Source organism: Hyperolius riggenbachi, chromosome 4 (assembly GCF_040937935.1).
Source record: "Hyperolius riggenbachi isolate aHypRig1 chromosome 4, aHypRig1.pri, whole genome shotgun sequence".
In the NCBI taxonomy this organism is placed as follows: domain Eukaryota; kingdom Metazoa; phylum Chordata; class Amphibia; order Anura; family Hyperoliidae; genus Hyperolius; species Hyperolius riggenbachi.
In genome coordinates, this window is record NC_090649.1 from 124592110 (window position 1) to 124605015 (window position 12906).

Here is a 12906-nt window from a genome sequence, read left to right on the forward strand (position 1 = left end):
GAGATTAGGCAATTTGAGTTCACTCAAATGCATAGCATGGGTGCACAGTAATGGAGGTGCATGATCAGGTAGGACACAAAAGGAGGAGGACCCTGCCCAAAGGCTTACAATCTTGAGGGAGAGGTAAGGACACGAAAGGTAGAGGACCAGAGTTCAGCTGCGGGTTTAGAGCACTTGTGAGGGGTGGTAGGCCAGAGTAAAAAGGTGAGGTTTGAGGGAAGGAGCTGCCCTAATGGGTGGAGGTAGGAAGTTCCATAGTGTTGGTGCAGCTCTTGAGAAGTCCTGGAGGCGTGCATGGGACTGGGTGATGCGGGGGGCGGTCAGGTCAAGTGTTAAGTGATAATTCTGGCTGCCGCATTCATGATGGACTGCAGTGGGGCAATTTGGGTCATAGGGAGACCAGACAGAAGGGCATTGCAGTAGTCAAAGTGGGAAATTATGAGGGCATGGATGAGGAGTTTGGTGGTGGCAGAGGTCAGGAAAGGGCAGATCTGGCAGATGTTATGGAGGTGGAAGTTACAGGACTTTGTGAGGTTTTGGATATGGGGAGTGAAGGAGAATGGTATGGTAAATGGTATGATATTAATGCTTAGTGAGAAAGGAGTTGCATTTGTAGCAAAGCATTTATTTTCCCAATTTTTTTTTTTCCCTTTGAACTCACAGGTGGAAAAATGTATTCAGCTCCCTCTCCACTTCTTTGTTAATTTGAGAGGAGCTAGATCAGAAATGGAAAAAAAGTCTGAGTGTGTGCTGCATACAGGGCCAGTGAGCTTCATGAAGGTGGGCTTGAAGTGGTTAAGTAAAATCACAGAAATAATGCAGGAGCATTCTTTTTTAAAACACAGGCGAGGCAACAGCATCTTATGAGAGATAAAACAGTTTTTCTCTTTTTATACCATGTAATACATTTAAGGAAACAAGGTACCCATTTGCAATACATTTCCAGCCTTATGGAGAAAAATCACCATCATAATCCTTAAAGAGCATCAGTGTAATCCTCCCAGTGCACCACTGCAATACCATTAACAAAAATGATAATCCTATCAGAAGCACTTTTATAATCCCCACATCAGCACCACTGTCTACAACCAGCAAAGCCATTTTACTCCTCCATCCTTCCGCACCATTATAATTGTACAGGAGCCCTTAGGGTCCATTCACACTTGAGCGTTTTGCCGGCGATTTCGGCAAAATGCTCAAACACTTTTGAAAGCGCTAGTGTAATTAAACCCTATGGGCCCGTTCTTACTTGGGCGATTTGCGCTAATCACCGCAAATCGCCCAAAATCGCAAAACGCAAACGTGTCACCTGCACCATTTTCAGGCGATTTCCCGGCGATCGCGTTTCAGTGCTATAGAAGCGCTAAACGCGGTCGCGGTAAAATCGCCGCAGTGTTCAGTAATTTTTCCGCTGAATAATCACTCATGCAAAATGGCGTTTTGCGCTTTCAAGTGTGAATGGGCCCTTATAGATATCCAGCAACACTATTGAACAACAACAGCAACTAAACATTTGTAAAGCGCTTTTCTCCCGAAGGACCCAAAGCGCATAAGCTTATTTCAGATCAATTTATAGTGATGTGTTAAGGGGAAGAAGTTATGTGATCATAAATGGCAGACTAAACAGGTGGCTGTTCAGTTTTGATTTAAACATGCCAGGGCTGGAGCCGTCTTCATTAAGTTTGGCAAAGCATTGCGAGAGACCAGGAAGACTTTAGGCGGCCAGAAGAAGCCCCAGGAAAGTAAATGGACATTTTTATGGTCACTTCTAAGATTTTCAGAAACTCAAAGTTATGAGCAGCTCATTGACCATGTGTAGCTCCAGCCAAGGATGTAGAAGATTTTTTGAGAGGAAGTCCCATATTTTACAATAACTTACAGTGTCAAGGTAGCATGCAGTACCTATAGAATGTATGTATAGAATGTTTGAGGGCCCAACAATGTAAAGCTTGCACTGGGGCCCAAAGCTACCTAGCTATGCCACTGGTTAGGTGGCTGCACATGCTGACGATGTGTGATCTAAGCTTGTACTGAGAGGTCAATGACAAAAAATATTATAAAGGTAGAGGCTGAGACAAATGAAATGACCTTATTAGTGAACCATGAAAAACAAGTATTGTGCAGCGGACAAAGGCCTTCAGGAAAATATAGTAGTAGAAAAAAAATGAATATGAGGATGGTAACAGATATAACCAGGGCCGGATTTACCATAAGGCACTGTAGGCAAGTGCCTACAGGTGCCTGATGATGGAAAGGCGGCTTACTTCCCTCCTTGAGTGTCTCCCTCCTTCACCATGTAGAGTCCTGATGAGAGTGTAAATGAGAGGTTACTCACCCTGCTCTCAGCAAGCATTTCACCGACGAGATCTCCCTTCAGTTAGGTGCACCTCTAGCTACTTAATACGGAGGTTCTCTGGCTACCTAATACTTGGGGGCCCGGCCCCTCTATCTCTTTAATACTGAGGGTTCTCCTGGCTACCTAATACTAAGGAGCATCTATAGCTACCTATGATGGGTGAGGGAAGTGACGGAGAAGTGACAGCTGGGACAGCCAGCACACTTGAGGTGCGGTTCGGTGGGGGTTTCTAGGTTCATGGAGGGTGAAGTCTAAGGTGCCAGGACATCTGTGCCTATAGGTTCCTGTGAGGTTAATCTGGCCCTGGATATAAAACAAGCACAAATAATTGTATTACTGGAGAAATTAAAATGAGAACAGCTGCCAGATGAAGCTGCTGCTTTGCTTTCAGAAGGTTTCTCAGAACCAGAAAATGAACACTTGTCATCCTGATTTCTACTAATGTAACTCCTATACTGTCCTTGATCTGTAATATCTATATTGTCTGTCCTTGTATTGTATTGTCTGTGTCCATTAAAGAGGACCTGTAACCAAGAACTGAACTTAATCCCATTCAGTAGCTGATAACCCCTTTCCCATGATAAATGTTTACCTTTTCTTGAACAGATCGTCAGGGGGGTCTGTATGGCTGATATTGGGGTGAAGCCCCTCCCACAGTGTGATGTCAGGAACTAGGTCCTGACAGTTTCCTGTCTGTGAGCCTTGTTGCATTGTGGGAAATAAAAGCTATTTCCAATTGCCAATCAACCAGTATCTCCCTCTTTGCATACGTATAGCTATAAAATAAAACAACCTTTTGGCCTATCACATTGTTAGGGGAAGTGGTGGACAATGGCAGTTAGTGCATTCTGTTTTTTTTTAATGTCTGCCAGTGGAAAAGATGATTATGTGCAGACTGATTTTGATTCAAACAATGTGAACAAATTACATGGCGAATATCAATCATTTCTTGATCTCTCTTGTATTTTTTAACTTCTCACTTTGCAATGTATTGATTTATTTTTTCCCCTTTTTTGCTTAAGTTCTTTTTTAAGTCGCTGCCAAGTAAAATTCCTTGTAAGTGCAAACTTATTTGGCCAAATAAAATGATTCTAATTCTGATATAACTTTGTGTCTCTTATAGCATCTCATTCCTTACTCTCACTTGCTCACTTAACCCGAGATGTCACATTTTTCCAGTGTTTTCTCCTACGTTCTTGGAACAGATCCAGAAATTGTCCCGCTCTAATGGAAGTCGACTGGATACCATTGTCCAAAGCTGACCGCATGAAGTCACATATTTATTGCTTAGTTTTTGTTAGTGCTGTGTGGTCACAGTAATGTCAGAATGAGCAATAATAAGTTTTATTGCTGTAGTACATTATTTCTGTACCCATTTTCTGTATGTTAGAAAACCTCACAGAGCACTACAGCTACACACACATTACATAGCTCCAGAGCAATTAACAAAAAAAGATAAGCAAATTAAAGTGTACCTGCGATGATAAAAAAAATTCCCAGGCCGTCTGGGTCCTCCGCCACCAAAGCGGCCCAGTAAATCCGCCAGTCGGGTGCAGTTGGTGCAGGTGCAGTCCGGCCGCACGCCGTAAACACGAGTAAACAGGTGTACTGCTAGAGATGGTCATGTCTAGGAGAACTCACGGAGAAGCATGAGATTTGTTTGATCAGCTGATCAGATTTGCAAAGCTCTGATTTGCTGTGATCACATCCTGCTTTAGCACATGATCATGACTAGCAAATCATACATACCTATCACCTGACCAAACTGACCACATGCTTCCCCATGATCATCACTATATACTACCAGTTCTTGTATATCCCTATCATAGTGTCCTCCATTATATTCCCCATAGGAGAGTATTCTCCATTATAAACCCCCTAGTATAGTATCCTCCATTATATATCCCATAAGACGCTATCCTCAATTATAAACCCCCTAGTATAGTATCCTCCATTATTTATCCCATACGACACTATCCCCAATTATAAACCCCCTAGTATAGTGACCTCCATGATATACCCCATAGGATAGTGTCCTCAATTATATTCCCCTAGAATAGTGTCCTTCATTATCTACCCAGTCTAAAGCCTCATACATACGCTCAACAAAAGTCTTTTAAATGCACAATTATCAACCAACTTGAAGAAGTTGGTCAACTTTAGTCAAGTAAAATACCACTGATAAGAGACGACCAACGACTGATAAGACACAGCTCAAGTCAGTCCAACAGTTGGATTGACTTGAGCTGCATCTTATCAGTCGTTGGTCGCCTTTTATCAATGATATTTTACTTGACAAACGTTGTCCAACCTCTTCAAGTTGTTTAATGCATTTAAAAGACTTTTGTTGGAGCGTGTTGAGCTAGAAATTTAAAATTGTTTAAATTTTATATTGTTTATATAGAGATTTTTGCACTAAACCCAGAGTGATTTCCAGAGCGATTTCAGGGAATGCGATTTTAAACCACTGCATGCCCTGAATTAGATCTCTCCCAAAATGCTGCAGGCACCGCAACTGTGATTTCGGAAAATTGAAATCACTCCTGTGGAAATATCTCCATAAGCTTGCATCTCCTTAAAGCAGAAATCGCTTCTGAAACCACTCTAGTGGGTCTGCTGCATTATATGAACCTTGTTATAGTGTGCACTGTGCTCTATTAATTATATCCTCCATTGTATACACCCTCACATAGATTCCTCAATTATATACCCCCCATTACAACGTCCTCAACGTCTTCATTTCAGTTGCAGCCTATGAGCGTTGTCATTTGTTTGTCTGTTTGACAAAATGATTTTAGAAGGCATTTTCGCTCGAATTTTACAAAATTTTAAATTATTTTCGGAAAAAAATGAAAAGAACATTGGCATTTTCGCTCATCACTAATGGGGAACAGTTTGTTAATGATTACTACTATTCAAAGCGTGTACAGGCTTTATCATTACCCGCACAGGATTAGTAAAGAGCTAATACTGCATTTAAGGAAGGTCCCCTCGGGACCCATCTGGGCCCCGGTGCGGTCCCAACCTGTGCATTCTCTATTGCTTTGCCACTGGTGCCTACTCAGTCAGGACTAGGAATACTGTACATTTTTGTACAGAGTAAAACACATGAACACAGTGAGTTAAGTGCTTAATAATATGCAATAATCCTACCACTGGACTGCACCAGTTAAAGGACAAGCAAGGTGACATGTGACATGATGAGATAGGCATGTGTATGTCCAGTGCCAAGCACACAAATAACTGCTGTGTTCCTTTTTCTTTCTCTGCCTGAAAGAGTTAAACATCAGGTATGTAAGTGGCAGTTTATGTCCGGGTCAGACTATAGCATAACACTCACTGAAAAGTAATTACCGCCATAAAATAATTTCCTGTCAGTAAATGGCTTCCTGGAGCAGGAAAGAGATAAAACCAGTCAATAATTCATAGATTTGAGCTCTGGCATACTTCAATGAAGGTGTCATTGAGCAGAGACAATGCAACAGTAAAAACGTAAAAACTACATTTAAATATAAAATAAAACCATGGGATATAAAAAAGTCATTTTAGGAGAAGGAGGACAGATACAATTGTTTTTTTCATCAGTTTTTTTTTCGCCTCGGATGTCCTTTAAGAATAGACCATTTGATAATACTCATATTATTTGACCTCAGAGACTTGTGCTTCATCTCAGATCCACCCTGCATCCCGGCCACAAGTGCCTTCCAGTAAGTATAGACGTGGCTATGGCATATGGCAGGTCTCAAATTGTTATCCGGGAATGTTGGTACAGTGTGGTTAGGCTGTTGATTGTTGCATGCAGCTATTTCCTATGACAGATTTTTTTATTCCCCTATCATTATCCTTACGGAATGAGGATGTAGGCTCAGTGAGTCAGGACGATGTGGTATGATTGCTTGTCACCTGATCATTTCCTAACAATGGTGCCCTGCTATACTGAATAAGAGGCAGGCAGCGTACCACAGCTTTTCCAGTAACTCAAAGCTGACCTCCCCTGCATTCTTGATATACCATGTACAGCAAACTCAGATTCTAACAAGCTCCTTTTCATTGTACAATTCCATGCTATGCCAACCTTTCTTCTTATATATATTAAAAGTAAAAGTCTTGGTTTTAAGCTAACACTGCACATGGCCTTACTGTAGCATTCTCTATACACGTGCTCTTTCATTCTAGTATTTACATTGCCCAGCCAGCTCCACATTTATATTTATCTGCCTGAATCTACTTACAAATGTCAGATTACAATAGGGCTTGCAGGATAGAAAGCTGCATTACTGTTCTTGAATGCTGGGATTGGCTGAACATTTAAGGGGTGTGGGGATGTGTCGGATGGGGCAGTTTCCAGTACCAAATTATCTCTGCGATAAACAGTGCACAAGGACCAGGCAACTTACAGAGTGCCTAAAGTCAGGAACATGTTTGTAAACAAATGTGATAGGTTTCCTTCTAAGGTGAATTAAAACTCTTACATAACATTCAATAAAAAGGTGTTTTCCTACTTTTTAACCACTTCCCTACCACGCTATTTTGTGCTGATCGGTGCTGCGTGGGCTCTCCAGCCCGCAGCACCGATCAGCTAGCAGCCAGGCCGATCAGACTTCCCCCCTTTTTTCCCCACTAGGGGGATGTCCTGCTGGGGGGTCTGATCGCCGCCGGCTGCTTGCGCTTGCGGGGGGGGGGGGCTCTTCAAAGCCCCCCTCCGCAGCGCTTCCTGGCCTCCTTCCCCTTCCCTCCCTCTCCCTCCCCCTGTGAGCGGCGCAGGACGGATTTCCGTCCTGCGCCTGATGGGATAGGCTTTAGCCTATCAGATGACGGTGATCCCCGGCCAATCAGAGGCCGGGGATCGCCGATCTCCTCTACGGCGCTGCTGCGCAGCAGCGCCGTATACATGTAAACACCGGGGAAGGTCTTCCCCGTGTGTTTACATTTACCCTGCGAGCCGCCGATCGGCTCGCAGGGTGTTCACGGAGACACCCTCCGTGAGCTGACATGGAACGGCCGCTCGTACGAGCGGCCGTTTCCATGGTATACACTTCAGGATTCAGGGGCGTGTATATACGCTCCGAGAATCCGGAAGTGGTTAATACCCACGGTTATATTTTTTTTTTGAAAAACATTTTATTAGTTTTACAGTTATCATATTTGCTTTTGTGCACAAGTACTATTGTCCATTTACAAATTACAAGTTCCCAAAGTACAGTTTATCTGCTCTGAAAGCTGTTATTGCCTTTTATTCATAGCTGCTGTAATTATATATTAAAGTCTTCTAGTGATCTCTTCTCAAGAGTGACATGCTAGAAGCAGACAGAGCTCAATTTCAGCAGAGCTAAGACTGTAGCAACAGAGGAATGTTATCACCTCTTCAGATGCGGATCATAAGCTAAAGGAGATTTCCACTGAAAAACAAAGTGCTGTTTTTAACTGAATGATGTTCTGCTGCATTTTTTTTCTGTGGTAGTATGTTTAAAGAAGAACTGAAAATTTTAAAAAACTAAAGCGTTTCACTTACCTGGGGCTTCTGCCAGCCCCTTGCAGCTGTCCTGTCCCGAGCCGGTCCTCCGTTCTCCTGCCGCCAGCTAGTTTCGGTTCATTCGACTTGTATGCCGATGGGCCACTGCTCCTGCACAGTCCTGTCACGCATAGCCTTGTTCACATTCCTGTCCGCAATAGCGTCCTGCGCAGCTATTTAAATGGGAATGCGAGAGCTGCACAGGCACAGTGGCCCATCGGCAAAACCGAAACTAGCTGTCGGCGGGAGGACGGAGGATTGTTAAGTACCAGCGCGGGACAGGACGTCTGCAAGGGGCTGGCAGAAGCAACAGGTTAGCGAAACTCTTTGTTTTGTTTTTATTTTCAGTTCCGCTTCACAGCTGTAAGTAATTTTTTTAGAGCAAAGAAGCAAAGAAGAAATGCTGAGTTTCAGACTACTTTACATTATAACCCTTTAGTGTAAACACTTTCATCTCAGGGAAGCTTAGAGACAGAAGTAACACTTGAAAGTCTAATAAGAAATATCAAATGTTATTTTGAATCATGGGCTATGCAAGTCATTCTCTTTCAGAGTTCGCAGAGCAAGATGGCAGTCTCCATGATAGGGAGATATTCTGCAGGTCTGTCCACCAATGTTAGATGGTAATGTGTAATGGTAAAGCAATGTTATCTAAGTATGTAGGACAGGACAGAGATGAGTTTAGGTGAAGAAAAGTCTAGTCTAGGTTCGCTTTGAAGCAAAATCTATCATCACACGTGCCAAGCAGTAATGTACAACACTGAGCTATGCAGCATGTTGGGTTTTCTTCATTTTTGATCAGATTTTGCCAAAATTCACACTCCCCAGTCAGTATTTCAGCCAGAGAGTATCGATAGATTGTGATAGAGATTCTAGATCGCTGCCCAATCATTTTGTTTACAGTGTGTAAACACAAACTAACTCATTTCTAAAGTAAAATTGTAAAAAAATAAGCAATTTTATTAAGTTATTTTCAGTAAGGTTCCCCTTTGAGGTCTCATACAGTCCATAATTAGGGGAAAGGTGTTGTGTAGTTTGTATATTTTGGGAGCATCATGTTTAAAGTCTGCTCTGATGCTCTGTATTTCCATGCAGTTTGCTGTTACCATGGCACCACTACCAGATTAGGCTGAGGGTGTCAGGTGTATAATATTAGTGGTCTTTTAGCTTCTCAGCTTCTTGTGGTTTTGGCATTTTTTTTTTGTTGGTATATTCTTTCAGCTGCCGTATATAAAGTGCATATTCTGGATCTTTATTGGTATGAAAGACGTAAATGCATATATCTATATACAGTGGCTTGCAAAAGTATTCGGCCCCCTTGAAGTTTTCCACATTTTGTCATATTACTGATACAAACATGGATCGATTTTATTGGAATTCCACGTGAAAGACCAATACAAAATGGTGTACACGTGAGAAGTGAAACGAAAACCATACATGATTCCAAACATTTTTTACAAATAAATAACTGCAAAGTGGGGTGTGCGTAATTATTCAGCCCCTGAGTCAATACTTTGTAGAACCACCTTTTGCTGCAATTACAGCTGCCAGTCTTTTAGGGTATGTCTCTACCAGCTTTGCACATCTTGAGACTGAAATCCTTGCCCATTCTTTTTTGCAAAACAGCTCTAGCTCAGTCAGATTAGATGGACAGTGTTTGTGAACAGCAGTTTTCAGATCTTGCCACAGATTTTCGATTGGATTTAGATCTGGACTTTGACTGGGCCATTCTAACACATGGATATGTTTTGTTTTAAACCATTCCATTGTTGCCCTGGCTTTATGTTTAGGGTCATTGTCCTGCTGGAAGGTGAACCTCCGCCCCAGTCTCAAGTCTTTTGCAGACTCCAAGAAGTTTTTTTCCAAGATTGCCCTGTATTTGGCTCCATCTATCTTCCCATCAACTCTGACCAGCTTCCCTGTCCCTGCTGAAGAGAAGCACCCCCCAGAGCATGATGCTGCCACCACCATATTTGACAGTGGGGATGGTGTGTTCAGAGTGATGTACAGTGTTAGTTTTCCACCACACATAGCGTTTTACATTTTGGCCAAAAAGTTCAGTTTTGGTCTCATCTGACCAGAGCACCTTCTTCCACATGTTTGCTGTGTCCCCTACATCCCTACATGGCTTGTGGCAAACTGCAAACGGGACTTCTTATGCTTTCTGTTACAATGGCTTTCTTCTTGCCACTCTTCCATAAAGGCCAATTTTGTGCAGTGCACGACTAATAGTTGTCCTATGGACAGATTCCCCCACCTAAGCTGTAGATCTCTGCAGTTCATCCAAAGTCACCATGGGCCTCTTGACTGCATTTCTGATCAGCGCTCTCTTTGTTCGGCCTGTGAGTTTAGGTGGACGGCCTTGTCTTGGTAGGTTTACAAATGTGCTATACTCCTTCCATTTCTGAATGATCGCTTGAACAGTGCTCCATGGGATGTTCTGTCACAGTGGTCAGACCGCAAATTGCCTTCCAATCGGTTTCAGAACACAGACCATGCAAGCTTTGGTCGCAATCTTTGCGCAGAAACAGACAGAAATTTGTGCAGCAGCCCGATCAGAAGGGAGCCTGTGAGGTACGGTAATTACAACTTTACACACTATTTCAGGGTATCTGCCACCACCACTGGTGTGGGCCAGTGGACCCGACTGACTGACTGGTCCTGCGAATAATAACGGTTAAACACACTCTATTCTGTCTAGATATCAACAATAGTAGCGTCTCTTCAGAGGTCTGAGTTCAGTTCCTGTGTATGCTGAATAATAGGGTAGCGGAACAGTGAATGACTTTGGTAAAGTGACAGCTGGGAGAAAGGGAAACTCCAGGTTGCTACAGGTAGCCCCTACACAACCAATCCAGATTCTATTGATCTGAATCGCAATCGATGCAGAGAATCGGGCGTGATCGCTTTTTCTTCACGGGTGGTTCCAGGACGCGTCTGCGGCCCCACAACCGTCCGTGACAGTTCAAGGCTTTGGAAATCATTTTGTAGCCTAAGCCTGCTGTAAATTTCTCAATAACTTTATCCCTGACCTGTCTTGTGTGTTCTTTGGACTACATGGTGTTGTTGCTCCCAATATTCTCTTAGACAACCTCTGAGGTCGTCACAGAGCAGCTGTATTTGTACTGATGTTAGATTACACACAGGTGCACTCTATTTAGTCATTAGCACTCATCAGGCAATGACTATGGGCAACTGACTGCACTCAGACCAAAGGGGGCTGAATAATTATGCACACCCCACTTTGCAGCTATTGATTTGTAAAAAATGTTTGGAATCATGTCTGATTTTCGTTCCACTTCTCACGTGTACACCACTTTGTATTGGTCTTTCACGTGGAATTCCAATAAATGTTATCCATGTTTGTGGGAGTAATATGACAAAATGTGGAAAACTTCAAGGGGGCCGAATACTTTTGCAAGCCACTGTATATAATTGAGTAAGTGCCTCAATCTTCAAGCAAGAAGAAGAAGTAGCGCCCTGACCCCAGAGCCGGTCCAAGCAAGAAGAAGAAGTAGCGCCCTGCCCCCAGAGCCGGTCCAAGCAAGAAGAAGAGTAGCAGTGGCTGGATAGTGTACTGGTTAAGGGCACCGCATTTGACATGGGAGGCCAGGGTTCGAATCCTGGCTAGGGTCAGTACCTATTCAGTAAGGAGTTCAAGGCAAGACTCCCTAACACTGCAGGGTGGCCTCTTGAGCCTGTCCCAGTGGCTGCAGTTCTTGAGCACTTTGAGTCCGACAGGAGAAAAGCACTATATACATTTTCGGATTTTTATCATTATTAAGTAGCGCCCTGCCCCCAGGGGCAGTCCTAGACTTGCCGCCGAGCTGGAGGGAGTAGCGGGCAGGAAGGTGGTATTGGGCACAGTGGCAGGGAGGGGGTCAGGCCCCCCCTCACCTGGGTCCCCCATCTGTGCTCCCCCTCTAGCTTAAGTTCAGTAGCAGCCGCTGCTATTAGTAAGAGGCAGTGGGCGGGGAGGACTCACCTCTTCCGCGTTCCAGCGTGCGTTCCACTGTCATGATCATCACTTCCTGCAATGCCGTCCACTTACAATACAGTGGGCGGCATTGCAGGAAGTGATGACAGTGGAATGCATGCTGGAACGCGGAAGAGGTGAGTCATCCCCGTCCGCTGCTGCTGAGCTTAAGCTGGAGGGGGAGCGCACATGGGGGACCCAGGTGAGGGGGGGTCCTGCTGAGCTTAAGCTGGAGGGGGAGTGTACATGGGGGACCCAGGTGAGGGAAGGGGGGTCCTGCTGAGCTTAAGCTGGAGGGGGAGTGCACATGGGGGACCCAGGTGAGGGGGGGGGGGTCCTGCTGAGCTTAAGCTGGAGGGGGAGTGCACATGGGGGACCCAGATAATCTAGGAAGGTGCCTGGGGCCTAGTAGGTGTCAGGGGCCCACCTGTCACCTTCTCTAACCTCTCTCAACGTCAGCTTACCAAAAGGACCACAAGGGAAAGTAAAATCTACAACCATGCCCAGGACCCTACTACATCTTAATTCATCCGACCCAAAACCTCCACAATGTACGAAGTCCTTGAGTAAGACTTCCTCACACTGTAGGGGGGCCTCTTGAGCGCACCCCTGCTTCAATGATGCCATAGGAAAAAAAAATACTCCACTACCCTCATCCCTCTCTACCAACTGTGACTGTTCACTGAAAGCTGAAATAAAATGTGATCTTCATGAGTCATAAAGTTTTAAGAGAGACTGCAAGCATTGTCCATTCCCCTTCCATTATATATAATAATATTCCATATATAATCCTAACATTTGTATAGCACTTTTCTCCTGTTGGACTCAAAGCACTCAAGAGCTGCAGCGATTTGGTGGCTTCACAAATGTGGCTGGCATGGGAGGGTTGCATAAGAAATTAACTCCCCAAGAAAGGCCACATCTGTTGAGCTTTTTCAAAACGTGGAAAAGGAGGTTATGGTGAGAGAAATTCTTATGGCGCCCATACATGGTACAATTGGTTTCTTTTTTTTTTTCATTTGATAATTTTGTTTGATTATTCTGTTAGATTGCAAAAAATCG